Source organism: Saccopteryx leptura, chromosome 4 (genome assembly GCF_036850995.1).
Source record: "Saccopteryx leptura isolate mSacLep1 chromosome 4, mSacLep1_pri_phased_curated, whole genome shotgun sequence".
NCBI lineage: Eukaryota > Metazoa > Chordata > Mammalia > Chiroptera > Emballonuridae > Saccopteryx > Saccopteryx leptura.
In genome coordinates this window covers 17,948,525-17,965,529 of record NC_089506.1, presented here as the reverse complement: position 1 = coordinate 17,965,529, position 17,005 = coordinate 17,948,525, and the positions used below count along the sequence as shown (strand labels likewise).

The 17,005-nt window shown below is 38.9% G+C and overlaps 1 protein-coding gene and 1 non-coding gene across 5 annotated transcripts in view; one reads left to right on the top strand and one right to left on the bottom strand.

The window, feature by feature from the left end:
- The window catches only part of MICU3 (mitochondrial calcium uptake family member 3), a 95,475-nt gene extending 80,846 nt beyond the window's left edge, over window positions 1–14,629 (top strand). For 2 of the 4 annotated variants that reach the window (XM_066380237.1, XM_066380236.1), the window contains one exon: window positions 937–3,094. The gene's annotated coding sequence lies outside the window, so the exon portion shown is untranslated. Of the gene's footprint in view, window positions 1–936; window positions 3,095–10,094; window positions 10,328–14,607 lie in introns of those variants that run through there. The other 2 variants (XR_010751018.1, XR_010751019.1) reach the window with 2 other exon arrangements.
- Window positions 10,442–10,521, bottom strand: LOC136404742 (small nucleolar RNA SNORD66). The gene has a single exon (XR_010751438.1). It is a non-coding gene; the product is annotated as a small nucleolar RNA SNORD66 (small nucleolar RNA).
- Window positions 14,630–17,005: the final 2,376 nt, after the last annotated feature.

Below are 17,005 nucleotides of genomic sequence, written 5' to 3'. Positions count from 1 at the left end.
AGAGAGAGAAGCAAAGGGAGGAGGGGTGGAGAATCAGATGGCCGCTTCTCCTGTGTGCCCTAACTGGGAATCAAACCCAGGACATCTACTCACCAGGCTGATTGATGCTCCACCACTGAGCCAATGAGTCAGGGCTACAAAGATATATTTGTAATGTTTTTCTCAAGCTTGGAACATTTATATTGTCTATAGCAGTATTACCAAAGTGGTCCTAAGAGATATCAATGCATATTATTCTTTGAAAAAGCTCAGTAAAATAAGTTAGAGAAATGTAATAAACATAGTTGATAGGTTCCTTCCCCCTTAGAAATTATGGGATCTTATTATGCCACCATACATTTGTCTCTTTAAAAGAAAAAAGCAGTATTCCATATTTTGCAAAGTAGCTTTGAGGCTTAATATCTTACAGACCCATCCTGGGAAATGCTGCTCTAAAGCGTTTAGTGGCAAGTAGACTTACTTAGTTATCTATGGCAGTTTCTGTTGGGATTCCTAACCAAAGGTCTTCCTAATCTCTGTTTTAAAGAATTTGATACTGCCCTGTAAGACGTTAAACTAAACATTAAAAACAAATAGTGGGGCCATATCATTTATATGTCCATAGAGGTAGTGTCCCCAACTAACTTATAGTATCACACTGACACTATTGATTCTATGCAGTAATACATGGAACCATGGATAAAAATGACTACATACATTCTAGACCTTTATAAGGCTGAGGATTAGACAAGTTACCAAACAAACTACTGAACTTATAAAATTAAAGGGAATGTTTTATGATTATGTCTTCTGATCCTTGTATTTTCTGTTGAATGCTTTTATTATGTACACCTCACTGTTTCATATTATTATCATAATAATAATTGATTAATGCCATCATCTCTGAATTTTATTCTAAATAAATATTGCTAAATATATATATATATTTTAAATTAGGTACTTGTAAAGCAAATGCAAGAAGCAAAAATTTCCAAGAACAGAAGCAGATCTGAGGTCAGAACTTGCAGAAATGAAGGAAAAGGTGAAACACTAGTTACAATTTTTTCTTGAACTGAATTCTTGAAGATAAAACAGATAAAATGCATCTTCTTGCTAACTGCAAATGTTATGTGTTGTAAGGTTGAGCTTTGCCTTGATTTACTGAACTCTGCACTTTTTCATTCCTTTCAGAAGGGTACAGATACTTCCAATGACTATTAAAGAATGTATTTTAAATATTTAAAAATTTATTAGAAATTTACCTAATTTCAAAATAATGTATGACTCTTGGAATCTGGATTGCTTAAAAATGAACAATGACATATTTTCGTTGGTTTTAGACTGTGAATTTATTTTAAGAAAATGAACATTTCTTAAGATTTATCTTAGGGCCTTAAAATTGTTGATAAATCCCTATTATTTATCTAGTTTTTAGTCACTTTGCATTGTTTTTGCAAACAAGTAGAAATTAAGATGCTATACAATATGATGGTTTACATTGTACTTTTAACTTTTAAAAGTACTTAACATACATTGTTTGAATCGTATTAAGTTTTGTAAAAGACTTTGTTCATTTGCCAAAGTCATCCAGATGTCTGCTATTTTTTTATGTCTACAGTAAAAAAAATTTAAATGTAGATTTTTTTTTTCTCAGAGAAGGTCATGGGTTGGTCATAGGATAGTGGTCATTGTAGCATAGTCTCTGTCATTGTCAATATCATTTTAAACGATGCTGCTCCTGATTGCAGATGGCATCTGTCAGTAACACTGGTCAGAATAATATCTTACAGCTCGGTAGCTTACTGCATATTGTTAGTAAATGCTATAGCATCAAAATGAGCACTATAAAAGACTGATATAAAATGGTTTAAAGAGTTAGGTAAATATTAGGTAGAAGTTAATATCCTGTTTCTTGCAAAAGGACCACATGCAAAAGTAATGCCATATAGTCAGTAATAATGAATAATTTAACATAATTTATTATTTCAAAATAATATATCTTAAAATAGAAGAGAAAAAATTTTTTTGAAAAATAACAAAATTAGATTTTCACATGGGGAAAATTTGATAGTACCCAATGGAAATCTGTTCAATTTAAAAGTTTAGTTTATAAAAGAATAGTATATACTGTATATAAAAGTAGAACAGTGACTTCAGTATATTAATGTATTATATGGAGAATATATGTTCATTTACCTACCTTCCCAGGATGTATTTAATGTAAAGTGCACACACTCCAGCTATTACCTTGCCTATGCTTATGAAAATAGGAAATGCTGACCTTGTTCTTATGTTCTTAAATGTGAAACTGTCAGCTGTGCATCAGCCTATTTATAAAAGTAATGTTATTTCCAAGAAAATGTTATTAGCACTGATTATGTATTAGACTTTTTACATTCTTTATCTGATATTATTTATTATGTTGATATAGAAATATAATCCATGAATTTGAAGATTCTATTCAGGCGTCCCCAAACTACGGCCCACGGGCCGCATGCGGCCCCCTGAGGCCAATTATCCGGCCCTCGCTGCACTTCCGGAAGAGGCACCTCTTTCATTGGTGGTCAGTGAGAGAAACACAGTATGTAGCGGCCCTCCAACGATCTGAGGGACAGTGAACTGGCCCCCTGTGTAAAAAGTTTGGGAACCCCTGCACTACTGCTTTCAAGGTTGATTCAGTTGATTGAATAAATGAAAATGCCTATCCACTCATTTAACACACCCAGGTATTCTCAACTTTATCTGCTATGTAAAATAATTGAAAAATGCAGTTTACTTTTATTTTTTACTCTAAGTTATATTACCCTGCATACATGGAAAAGACATTTAGAATAGTCCTTTAAATGTACATTAAAAACTAAATTAGCTCATTAAAATTATTTATAATTCTGTGATTCTCTCAAGGAATTCTACATATGCAATCTTCATTCTGTGTTGCTTACCAGAATGAGTGGATAGTCTTCTGTGTATAAGACTGCAGCATAGTATTAAAATGGGAATGAATGAAATATTCTGGCCAACTAAAATGGAAAAGAGTTGTAAATTACAGTGATTCTCTACATATTGTCACTCATGAACTTTACCCTCTAATTAAAATGAGAAATTAAAGAACTCATGGGATTGTTGTTTACATCATTTGAAAAAATTTTAAATGCTTTGAAAATAGTAATGTACGAAATACATGCATGCTATTATTCTCAATATGGGGTGGTGAACACATAACACGATATACAAATGATGAATTATAGAAGTGTATACCTGAAACCAATTTTAACCAACGTCAACCTGATAAATTCAATAAAAAAGAAAATATATTGGGGGGAAAAAGCATTTCCTTTTACAAACTCCTCTTTGGAAAGATGGAAAGTATACATATCACTTTAATGTTACATGCTTTCCCGGGAGTCCACATGATGAAAGGTTTGTGGTACGTCCCAGAATCACCTAATATTAAGAAATTCATTTAATTTAAGTTGTTATTTGTATCTTCTTTGGTGTCTTATAATTTTCCTAGTACAGGTCTTTTCATTTTTGGTTAAATTTATTCCTAGGTATTTTATTCTTTTTGAAGCACTTATGAATGAGATTGCTTTCTTAGTTTCAGTTTCTGATATTTTATTATTGGTGTATAAAAATTCAGCTGATTTCTGGATACTTACTTTGTATCCTGCGACTTTACTGAATTCATTTCTCAGTTCTAGTTCTTTTTGGTGAAATTTTGAGCCTCCTCTGTATACAGGATCATGTCATCAGCAAATAATGACAGTTTTACTTCTTCCTTTCCAATTTGGATGTCTTTTATTTCTTCTTTGTCTGATGTGGCCCGGACTACCAATACTGTGTTGAATAATACATTTTTAAAAAATAAAGTAAAGCAATCACATCAATACCTCCTTTCATGTAGCGGATTGAAAAGACAGAGTTGTTCTGTAGTATATAGTGTTGGTAAGTGTGAGGGGCAATTAATGGTGAAGCTATAAATTTGGATGCAGCATGTTTAAAGGGAACTGTAGAAATATCTCAAAGTTTAGAACTAGAATTTTACTTCTGGGGTTATAGTATCCAAATGCATATTTATAAATTTGCATGTCAAACCATATACCCATACAATGAGCTAGTACATAACTATGAGAAGGAATGAAGTTCATTTGTCATGTGAAGGGGAGATGATCTGTAAGGTACTTTTATGGGAACACAGCAAGGTATGGAAGAGTGTACCGTTTGCATCTCTCTGTGTTCAGAACACACTTTCATTGCAAAGAATTATATTTTAATATGTTTTTATCAAAGTTATGTATACAATTTGTTAATAGCAAAGAGCTCTAAAGGGTGTAAATAAAATACAGCATCCCTCTTTTCCTCTTTTCTGCTCCTCAGACAATCACTTTCAAATCTCCTAGCAGTTTCTGTTGGGATCTGCCTTCGTATTTCAAGACAACATGCTTATACTAATATTTCTTGATTCATTTTATTTTTATTATATTAAATCTTGACTTCCCATGATGGAAGATGGGTTTTGGTTCTATCACACAAACCCTTTACTCTAAGACCCACAGACACACACGTTTTCCTTTTCCCATCCTATCAGTATAGTTAGAACATAATTTTCATTAAATCAATTATTACATCATGATCAGTTACTGGATTTCCTTCCTTAAATATCTTCTTTCTTTCCCTAAAGTTAATAATTTTGGGGCTTTTGAGTTTGTTTAATTTTTGTGTAGTTCTCATTTACCTACCATTAAATTATTGCCAGACTTATCCCCAGAACTAAACATTAATCATTTCTTTGAGAACTTCCTCTCTTCTTGTTTTCTCTGTCCAGTTTTCCGGAGCCTCTGTTACAGGTTTCCCCCGCACCCTGAGAGCAGAGCATTCCTGTGCACCCTTTGTCAGCAGAAGTGGCCTAAAGCGAGTAACCTCACGTTTTCCAAAACTTTGCGTCAGGTCACTCTTATGCGTGTCCTCCATTACTGTGTGTTTTCACTAGCCAAAAAAATATCCAAAGACGATTTTGCCTTAAAAGGAAAGCCATTGCCTGACCTGTGGTGGCGCAGTGGATAAAGCGTCGACCTGGAAATGCTGACGTTGCCGGTTCGAAACCCTGGGCTTGCCTGGTCAAGGCACATATGGGAGTTGATGCTTCCAGCTCCTCCCCTCCTTCTCTCTCTCTGTCTCTCCTCTCTCTCTCTCTCTCTCTCTCTCTCTCTCTCTCTGTCTTTCCCTCTCCTCTCTAAAAAAATGAATAAATAAATAAATACTTTAAAAAAAAAAAAGAAAGCCATTGCTGTACTAATAGGGGTCTTTTGTAAAGCAGAGTGGGGTAAGTGAACTTTGGGAAAACAGGGGATGCCTGTAATCAGACACTGACTCACCTATGCTCATCCTGTCATTTTTCTTCTCCTTTTTTCCTGTTCTTCTTGTCTTTTCATTGTACCTTTTTAAAAAAATTATTGGGATTTCTTGAGAACCTTCTGATCTTCAGTCCATTATCTTGAGTTTTTATTTATTCCATCATACTTTAACATTTCTCTCTGAATTAATCTTTTATCTCCTGTTTTCCTTTCCTGTATTCAATAGCTTTTATTCTCTCTGATTATTAATTTTAGTGTCTTTGAAGTTTTCTTCTGCTTCCTTTATGGCCTCATTTTTTTCTATGTTTGTGTTTTGGCAGTCTCACATTAGAGGTTTTTCTCAAATATCTGGTAATTTTTTTGCTATATGTTTTTTCTAAAAGAACAAATTGAAAGCTCTGTGTGCATGGAATGAACTTTTGACTGATGGGTTGCACTCCCTGCTCTTCTGGCCGGGCCATTTCCTTCGAGAGCCTCGCCCAGTAATACTGATAGGTCTTACCTCGTTGGTCAGATTTCTGCTACTGTGGCTGCTATTTGGTACAGAAGGCCCTTTGAATATGGAGCCACTGGTATATTTAATGAAGGGGGTGATAGGTTCATATATTTAACAAGCTATTATTGAACTGTTTTAAATGCTTTTACTATGTCCTGTTTACTTTTTCAAGAAAAACACATTTTTAAAACTTAGGATCTCGCCTGACCAGGCAGTGGCACAATGGATAGAGCATTGGACTGGGATGCAGAGGACCCAGGTTTGAGACCCCGAGGTCGCCAGATTGAGCGCAAGCTCATCTGGTTTGAGCAAAAGCTCATCAGCTTGGACCCAAGGTCGCTGGCTCGAGCAAGGGGTTACTCAGTCTGCTGAAGGCCCGCAGTCAAGGCACATATAAGAAAGTAATCAATTAATAACTAAGGTGTTGCAACAAAAAAACTGATGATTGATGCTTCTCATCTCTCTCCGTTCCTGTCTGTCTGTCCCTGTCTATCCCTCTCTTTGACTCTCTGTCTCTGTAAAAAACAAAACAAAACTTAGGATCTCAGTCTGGAAAAAGTGGGAATAAATCATAAAGTTCATGTGGGATGGATTTATTCACCAAATCCAGAGTTTGGTTACTTCTTGAAGCAGGAAACAATGAAAGTACAACAGCGATGGTGACTTAAAGGAACTATTGCTTGCGGTAAGCTTGGCTGGTAGGGATGGGGAAGGGGTGGACGGGGAAGGGGATGTCAGTGAGAATGAGTTACTAGGTGTGAAATGTTAAAGATAGCAGTCATACCTTCCTACAGAACACTCTGGTGACATTTACCATTAGAGACAAAGATGAACTTGACCATCAGTCTAATTCAGTACAGCATTTCCTGTTGTATATTTTCCAGCACAAAGCAAGCAGTTTGAAGGTAAACAGATTAATCTACTAGCAGATTTTAAACTGAGGGAAAATATGAGTTTAGGACAGAATGAAATGCAATTAATAATATTTCCAGTCTGTGGTATAGAATGCTTTACTCTTTGCAAGCGGTAGGTGCTATAAGAGTTAAAAGTTCAAGCTGAAAAATCTACCCAAAAAAATCACTGAAAATCTATAGTATTTAATGTCATTGCTCTTTGGTGCTAAGAGGTTCTCAAGAAGGTGAGTATCTTATGTACTAGTGGTGCTGTAATATTTAATTACAGTGCATGTACAGAAGATTAGCTGTCTCAAAGATTCTTTTGAAATCAGATTGCACATCAAACCTGCATTGTACCCGGTTAAGTAAGCAAATTTAAGAAAGAGGAGAAGGTGATGTCAAGACTTATTGCAAAATGAACAAATACAAGAGTAGGATTTGCCTGCAGTTCGGCCTCCTAAAGCATGACCGAATGTTAGCCTCCGTTTGCCAACTTCTGTATAGTTTTCTAACATTGACCAAGATTCAGTACATGGAAAGTGTCCTTTAGCTAGTACAGTGTTTGTACCTGAGAAATAAAGCAGGCAACATGAAAATGCTTAACAGAGTGTACCAATAGTTCTATTTCTCATAGTGATTAATTGCCACATAAATATGTACATTAGGAATTCAGATACTGGTATTTTTTTTAACCTTTTCTGCTATTTTTCTGACTATAAAATTAATACACGTTTTTACTCCCTGGTACTTAAGGTTTTAAAAGCTCAGAGGTTAATGTAATTTCTCCTCCAAAATAGCTATACCCCCAAATACAACACACACTGAAACATTTCTGTGTCCAGGGATTTCTCTCTTCAAAAAAAAAAAAAAAATTAAAAAGTGTGCAATACCCGAGTGTCCAGGAATAAAGGTCGCCTGGAGCCTGAACTGGGCGCGCTGGAAATAACCGGGAGCGTGGGCGAGGTTCTCGGGCCAGAGCTGCCGCGGTCGCAGGGGCTGGGCACCGGGAGGGCAGGGCGCGTGCGGCTTGTGGAGGGGCCGGGCTGCCTGAGGCCGGAGCGCCGCCCTAGTCCGTACGGATTCTGTGTGAGTACAAGTGGGCAGGTGGGCGCACAGTCGTGAGTCCATCAAACCCGGTGTACTCTGTTGTTTTCATGTAACAACTATGAACCTACTTCTGGAGAACGTAAATCTGAGATCCCCTCCTCTGAGCTAGAATCTTCCAGGAGGTCCTGAAGGGTCCTGAGACACGTGTATACACACACACACACACACACACACGCACACACATACACGCGCGCGCGCGCACACACACACACACACACCACTGCTTGAAGTAGAAGAAACCATCCCAAAAGACTCATAGATTCCAATCAAGCATAACCCCTTAAACAAAGACTGTCAAACCCAGATAAGAACAACCACTCTAAGTGAGAATAGCAGAGACAATAATTTAGACCCCAAGGAATACAGAATACATGAGAGCTGTGTATGAAATTAACTGAAATTACCAAAACGAGTTTCAAAAAAATTATTGGGACCCACAGATGCACTCACCAGATAAAATTCTTAGAAACAAAAAATTAAATTGCTAAAATCAAAACCTCAATGGACAGTTTAGGTCCAGCCATGACTGAGCACCTGACTTGCCCTTTCATCATAAACACCTGCGACACTGAACAGCAAACACTGCAGGCTTTGCTCCTTGAGAAGAGAGGAAATTCATGTGGTGACCTCTGTGTTCCGTCTGGCTTTCTGCCTGGGAGCCCTTTCCCAGTAGAGCAGAGGGAAGTGAAGCCCAGACAGAAGAGAAGAATCGGGCTGGAAGAGATGAGAAGAGAGCTGAGTGCAGCTCAGGCAGCGGGAATCTGGGACTGAGAACCCGAGAGGGCGCTGTGCTGAAGAGCACCAGACCACTGCCCGGGAGGACGGGCAGAGTCCTGAGCTGCCCGTGAGCACACTCGCAGGGTGAGGCTCCAAACAGCTTCTGTGGGGCACACTGTCGGGCACACATCGGAGTGCAAACCAGCCAGAGTGCCGGGCCTCCCTGAACAGTCCAAGACTTAAATTAAGGACGTGCCTTAGGAGTAAGGCTATTCCAGAATAAAAGTGGCCCTTTGTCATCATTTATAAATCGTCTGTTCCTGTCCTTTGTCACACATATGGAGGTCTTTAACTTTTTAAATCTACTTTATTTCTTTGTATTTTAAAGATATAGATCATTTGACTTTCATATAAAATGCAGATATTCTTCCAATGTATTGTTTGAGTTTTATTTATGTATTTCAAATGTTTTCATTGTTTTGTATTTGAATGGTCTTTTTATTTGCCAGTTCCTCCATTACTTTTAACCTTAGAAATTCCTCTCCCAGTTTGATAAATATTCTGTCTTATATTTTTTTGGTTTATATTTTCTTTGCATTTGAATTTTTTTTAATTCACCTAGGATTAATTTTGTTACATGGTTAAAAAATAATAATAAGGACCTAACTCTAAATTTCCCTGCAAATATCTAACCTAATTTATCCAGCACTACTTACAGAATAATTCTTCCTTTTCCCTACCTGATATAATGCAGATTATATTTTAAATATTTTACATACTTGAATCTGTTTTAAGATGCTATTCTCTTCTCCTCAACTGTCTAGTTATCTTTGTAACCACATCAATTTAATTGTTTTAGCTTTATAATGTCTTCGTATTTCATGAGACTTGTCTGTCTCCAATAGTCGCAATTAAATTCCTATTGTATTAAAAATTTACTTAACTCTTCTTATTTATCCTTTCAGATGAAGTTTAAAATTGTTTTATTTTTTTATTCTATTCATTTATTTTTAAATTTTTTATTTTATTTAGAAAATTAAATTTAACGGGGTGACATCGATCAATAAGAGTACATAGGTTTCAGGTAAACATTTCTATAGCATTGGAACTGTTGATTATGTTGTGTTCCCATCACCCAAAGTCAAATCATCTTCCATCACCGTATATTTGTTCCTCTTTACTCCCCTGTTCCCACCCCTCCCCCATAACCTCCTCCCCCCGGGAACCACTTCACTTTTATCTATGTCCATGAGTCTCAGTTTTATATCCCACCAATGTGTGAGATCATCCAGTTTTTATCTTTTTCTGATTTTCTTATTTCACTCAGTACAATGTTTTCAAGGTCCATCCATGTTGTCGTAAATGGCAATACGTCATCATTTCTTATGGCCGAGTAGTACTCCGCTGTATATATGTACCAGAATTGTTTGATAGTATCGCCTTTCCTTTAAAATTATGAGTTAATTTGGGAAGCAGCAACACCTGTATTGGTCAGGGCTCTCCACAGAAACAGAATCAACAGGCTGTTTATATGTTGGCTTGCAGATTGGCCAGTTAGCTCCTGAGGTTATGGAAGCTGACTAGTCCCGAGATCTGCGGGGAGTGTCAGCAAGCTGGAGACTCGGGAGAGCTGGCCATCTAGTTCCCGCCTGTGTGTGAAGCCCTGAGAACAGAGCGAGCAAATTTACTTCCCATCGGGAGGCTCGCACACTCAGCACCAGAAGAGCCAAGGTTTCGTTTAAAGGCAGGCTGGAGGAATTTTTTTTTTTTTTACTTGGGAGAGTCAGCTTTATTGTTCTACTAGGTGAGGCCCACCCCCGTTAGAGAGGGCAGCCTGCTTTACTCTATGTGCTGATTTAAATGTTAATCTCATCCAACACTCCCTCACAGAAGCACCCAGAGTTTTCAACCAAATCATCAGAATACTCCATGGCCCAGCCAAGATGTCACAAAAAAGTAATCATCACAGTACCTTTGTAATATTTTCATCCCCTCCAGGGTCAGTTTTTCCAGTTATTCATCCTCAAGATCTATGGCTTTTATTACCTAGGTCATTCTGCTTCCCGTAAGGTCTTTTCTAGATCCTACATACTTATTGTTGCTTTTAAGAATGGAAATGTTTCCCATTAGTTTTTCTATCTGATTATTGGGGATATATCGACAAGTAGTTGACTTATTCAGCCACTTAACTGAACTCTAAGTAGTTCTGATATTTTCTCAATGGACTCCCTTGAGTTTTTGGTGGACAATCATGTTATGTGCAAATAAAGGTAGATGTGTAGTTGCCATTTCTATGTTATTGCTCTTATTTCTGTGTCCTGTATTATTGCATCGCTCAGATCTTCCAGAGCATGTAAAATGATAATAGTAACAGCACAAGTCTTTTGATTTCCTGTTTTGATAGGAGATCTCTGTTTTGTGATATTTTGCTGTTTATATGAGACAAATACTTTGTCTTGTTAAAAAGGTATTCTTTATTTCCTGGTTTAGAAGAGGCTGGGAAAACGAATAAGTGCTGAGTCATCTCATATGCTTTTTCAGCTCCCACTGACATGATTATTCATGTTCCACTCTGACCTCCAGATGTGATATACCTTCTTTATGGACTTCCTGATGTGAAATTATTCTGCATTATTATAATAAACGCTGAGCATGGTAGCACATATTTCTCATTTTCTGGTCTTAGGCAAGTTGACTTCTTTCTCTCCGGTTCCTCATCTCTAAATTGGGGCTAAAAATTGTGTACTTCTCATGTTATAGGGATGAGATGGGATAATTTACATAAAGTAAATTTATATAAAATAGGTGCCTGCCACAATATCTGGCGCATAGTATGTTCAGCTAATAGTATTATTATGATTATTGTTATTATTAACCAAGAGGCTTGAATATAATTTAGTGGAAAAACTTGTATTTCCTGCAGGGTTTTTTATATTCATGAGTGAGGTGTTCCTCATAGTTTCTTAAAGAAAATGAAATAAGCCTGACCAGGCGGTGGCACAGTGGATAGAGCGTCGGACTGGGATGCAGAGGACCCAGGTTCGAGACCCCCGAGGTCGCCAGCTTGAGCGCGGGCTCACCTGATTTGAGCAAAGCTCACCAGCTTGGACCCAAGGTCGCTGGCTCAAGCAAGGGGTTACTCAGTCTGCTGAATGCCCGCGGTCAAGGCACGTATGAGAAAGCAATCAATGAACAAGTAAAGTGCCACAACGAAAAACTGATGATTGATGCTTCTCATCTCTCTCTGTTCCTGTCTGTCTGTCCCTATCTATCCCTCTCTCTGACTCTCTGTCTCTGTAAAAAAAAGAAAAGAAAAAGAAATAGGTATTTTTAAATTTTTATGTATGACTCATGGAAAGGAACAGTAAGAAATCATTCTCTCATGATCTTACACTGAAACTTGTTTCCTTACATCTACCACCTTGAGGGTCAAGCACTGACTCCCTCATATTATTCCTGGGCTGGGCCAGCTTCATGATCATGTGACCAGTACGGTTGCACAAAGCCTCAAATCAGCACCGCCCCATGCTGTGGTTTAATGTTCAGCAGTCACCATCTTTAATTCTTAATGATTTTACCTTGTGAAGTTGTAAGTGACGTCAGTGGGACCGTGGAGCTTGTGCATGGAGCCTCTGGTCACACACCCGTGTCCCCTCCCTCAGGAGGGTTCCCAGCCACCCTCTGCTTGCCCAGTCTCACCCTCCCCACCCATTTCCAGCGACTGCCTCCACCCTCCAGTCCCTCTGCAGGGGCCCGGGAGCAAGTATGGATAGGAAAGGGGAAGGGTCCGGATCATTCACAGAGCCTTGAGACGGAACATGGAGGCCACCTGCGCTAGGCTGGCCGGTGTGCTGCATGCGCAGGCAGCCCGCCCGGGGCCGCAGCTGGTGGAGGAGAGCCTCTCACCCACCCCTCAGCCAGGTACTTAGAGCTTCAACAGGAAGGTCGCAATACCCCTGGGAGAAGCCTGTCCACTGTGGGCTGTGCAAAGCAGAGGTGTCTGACTGCACCTCCCAGGGCGCTCCCCTGGAGCACGGGTCCTCTGCCCAGTGACGTGCGAGTGCGCGCACGCGCACGCACACACACACACACACACACACACACACACACACACACACACACACGAGAGGGAAGCTGGCAGCTGGCAGACCTGAGCAAGTGCGTGTGCATTCTGAGTCATGGGATGGGATCCCCAGCACCTGAAAGTGTCCCCAAGCTCAAAGCAACACACCTCGGCTGGCTTTGTGCCGGATAACATCGTTTCCTCCTTTCCATCGTCAGGGGTCTGAGTTGTGCGGCCTCCTCTGACCAACTGGGAGCACTCAGAAGCTGTGGCGTGACTTGCAAAGTATGTAATTTTTGTGACTCATCCCACTTGAGTTACATGCTTTGAAATTAGCATTTAAAACTGACATTGCACAATATAAAGATGAATGGTAAAGTCATGCTAATAATTTAAATTTTTCACTATTTACTTAAAATGACATTAAATAGCAAATGAAAAAAACATCATGATAAGTTGAGAAACAGAGACCACAGAAAAAATAAAAGTTTGCTATTTTAATGTCTTAACATTTTTCTGTTTTTCTTTCTTTTTAACTAAGCAAGAGCAGGAGAAGCAGAGAGACAGACTCCCGCATGTGCTCCAATGAGGATCCACCCGGTAACTCCCATCTGGGCCCACATGCTCTGCCCATCTGAGGCCATGCTCACAATTGAGCTATTTTTAGTGCCTGAGGCAGAGGCTTCACAGAGCCATCCTCAGTGCCCAGGGCCAATGCACTCAAAGCAATCAAGCCATGGCTGTGGGAGAACAAGAGAAAGGGGTGGGGGTGGGAGAAGCAGATGGTCTCTTCTTCTGTGTGCCCTGACAAGGAATTGAACCCTGGACATCCACACACTGGGCCGACACTCTACCACTGAGCCCACTGTCCAGGGACTGATTCTTTTTTTTTTTTTAACAGTCCTGCATTTTTTAAGAGTCCTGCATTTTCCTTTTGCACTAAGTTACAGAAAGTAGGCAGCCAGTCCTTCCCTGGGATATGGAGATTTGGGCAAGTGTGCAAGGTGTCTGTAGGTTGGGTTGGACAGAAGGGTAAAAAAACAAATGAAGAAAAGAGTAATAGTTTGTGCTATTTAGAAGTGGATATGGGTTTTCTCAAAATTACAGTGGAGAGGCCCTGGCCAGTTGGCTCTATGATAGAGTGTCGGCCCGGCTTATGGATGTCCTGGGTTCAATTCCCAGTCAGGGCACATAGGAAAAGTGACCTTCTTTTTCTCTACCCTTCCCCTCTCTCCATTCTCTCTATCTCTATCTTGCTCTTCACCTTCCACAGCCATGGCTCTGTTGGAGCAAGCTGGCCCTGGGCACTGAGGATGGCTCCATGGCCACGCCTTAGGCACTAAAATAGCTCAGTTTCTGAGGAACGGAACAACGGCTGCGGATGGGCAGAGTATCGCCCAGTAGGGCACTTACTGATGGATCCCAGTTGGGGCATATGCAGGAGTCTGTCTCTCTGCCTCCTGCTTCTCACTTAAGAAAGAAAGAAAAATTAGAATGCAGAAAATGGTTTTTGTATTAGAAAACTAAGATAAAAGGTTATTGAGCTGGTAAGTATGCTACTTGCAGTAAACAATAGAGTATTAAGCTCTAGGAGAATTAGCTATCTATGGAGCAGTTATGATTAACTGTCTGAACTGATATTTTAAGGTTCATCAATATGATTTAGGGACTTTACAACCAAATTCATTTTTTAAAAAGGCACAAAGTCAACCTTATAACTCCAGCATAAATTTAGAAAGTAAATAGCAAGATGTTATAACACTTTTTGAATTTTACATAAGGCAGAAGCTATTTAGGTAAAATGGGGATCAAGGGACACACGGGTAATAAAGGACAGTTGTGATGGCACAGCCGAGGACTCTGGGCAAATGACTGTAATCACAGGGAGCCTAGTCTTGGGACAAATTAGGGAAGGAAATGATAAATGACAGTTCCAAAGAAAAAAATGCAAGAACTATCAAAAAATGGTTTCAATTTTGTCTTTAATTTACCTAGTGCTGGAAAGAATACTGGTCACCTCACATTGCAGGAATAAATAAACAGCTCATCATCTTCAAACACAGAAGAATGAGGGTCAGTTCCCTAAAAGCTGCTTGTCACATCCTGGAACTTGAATGATTCCTGCTGTCACATGATATCTTGCCAGAGGCCTTTTCATTCAAGACGGCTAAGTAGTTGATGAGCACTTTTGAAAAAGCAATTGTCTGAGGTTCTGTGCACTTGAGATCCTGGTGCCAATTTCTCATTAAGGTGATTCGTGAAAATTTTTCAATTAGATTTCTATGGTACTTTTTAAAAATCAATTTGGCTTCTACTTTTCAACTAAATGAATGAGTCAGTGTATCATTCAGAGAGGTGTGGACTTGCATACCTATCAAGTTAAATGATCCATGGATAGAATTGAGCAAATGGGCAAAGACAGAATGCAGAATCTTAGAAGACATAACAATTTCAAAACGAGATAGCATGGAAGACATGCGTAAACAGGTGATAGCGATCCAGTCCCCCCATTCAGAATAGCGTGGTTAAGCAGGGGCTCTCAAGCCAGGCTTCCCTCTCTGGCTCCTTCACTCCTCCCACGATAGGTGAGCGAGGTTCAGACATTGTGGACTCCTCGGGTTTTCATGTGTAAGATGAGATGATGAAGGTAGGCAAGTCTCGGGGTTGTTATGAGAATTACACAGAAAATTCCCTGTAAAGCACTGAGCTTAGCAAACAATAAATGTTAGTTACTATCATCTTAAAATAATGACCCTGTTCATTTAGAATCAGCTCATTTGTAATTATTATGTTCATCAACCTGACCTTGAAGATTAGGACAAAGTTAAATTCATAGGTTATTGAAAAATGTAAAGGGGTCCTTATTTTTTAGGTAGAATAAAAATAGTGTAAAGAAAACATTCTGTAAAAACTTCTTTTGGTAAATGTTGCCAAATACTCTAAACCTATTTTCTATTCTAATTGTCACCATCTTCATCTATTAATTCTCAGGCACCTACTTAACTTTTTAAATATTTTATGCTATGCATGTGAAATATACGTACAGCCGATGACCTAGAACAATTTGTCTCCTAGTTTTCCTTGTTCCTAAAAACAGAATAGAGAAATGCCTGCAGCAAAAAAAAAAAAAAAAATCACCTTTCTGTCAGCTCTCCCTGCTGATATTTCAAGGACTGCAAATTATATATTCACATAATTTGCATTTTCTCACCCTTAGTTTAAAAAAAAACATTTAAGTCAAAAACTAAGAATACATTCAATTTTAAAACAGAAAATTGCTCTCTTGCTCAAAGCTAATTTAAAGTAAAAATCCAGTCATCCTGAAAAAATATGTATTTTAATTTGGCTTCAGATCCCTACTCATTCCCACACAACACCTTTTTTATATTTTTAAGTGTAATATTTTCCTTTGAGAAGTGGGAGTAAAGCCTTATTCTTGCTGAAAAGCATTGCTCAATCCTGTGATTAGCATAGTGCCTGGGACCCAGTGAATGGATATGAATAAATGAATGAATAAACAAAGGCGGCTTGTCATGGCTGAAGAACAGACGCTGTCTCTCTGCCTGACTTTCTTTATCCTTAACACACTTCCTGAAGTACGTCTCTGCCTTCTACTATTAAAACTAATAAATCCAATTAACCACATACTCAAGAGCTTTCTAGTAAAATTCATGCCCACCATCTAAAATACTTGGGCCTCAATGAGATGCAGTTGCCCTCTGTGATAGTAAAGGCTGATAGTAACATATATTATATATTCATCATATATATTATGCATGCAAAGTGCATAGTAGAGTATACATATACCGATGGTACGTGTGCATAGCTTCTGTATAAATGCTGGGGACTAGAGTAAGCATTTATCACCTTATGATGGGATCACGAACCAGTAAACCTATTGTAAACTGAAAATGTTGTATGTCGAAAATGCATGTAATACAGCTAACCTACCAAATATAGCTTAAACATGGAAATGTACCTTAAACGTGCTCAGAACACAATGTTTGAAATAGAAGCTGGCAACACGGTGCGCGGTAAATGTTAGCCCTCGTGGTCCCAGAGCCGACTGGAGCTGGGATCGCGGCCGCTGTCCGGCATCAGCGGAGAGGTCCCTACCACAAATGGGTAGCCTGGGAAAAAGTCAATATTCAAACTCTGAAGTACAGTTTCTACTGAATGTGTATCACTTTCGCCCCATCACAAAGTCGAAGAATCATCAGTTGAACCCTTGTAAGTCAGGGACTGTCTGTCTATACATAAGGTCATTAATAATCTCAGCAGCCCTATGAGGATAGCCAAGACTTCAAGTAGTTTCCTAGTGCCCCTGAAGTCACATAACTGGGAAGTATAAAACTGAGATTCGGACCCAAAGTCTGCCTGATTTTTGAGCCAG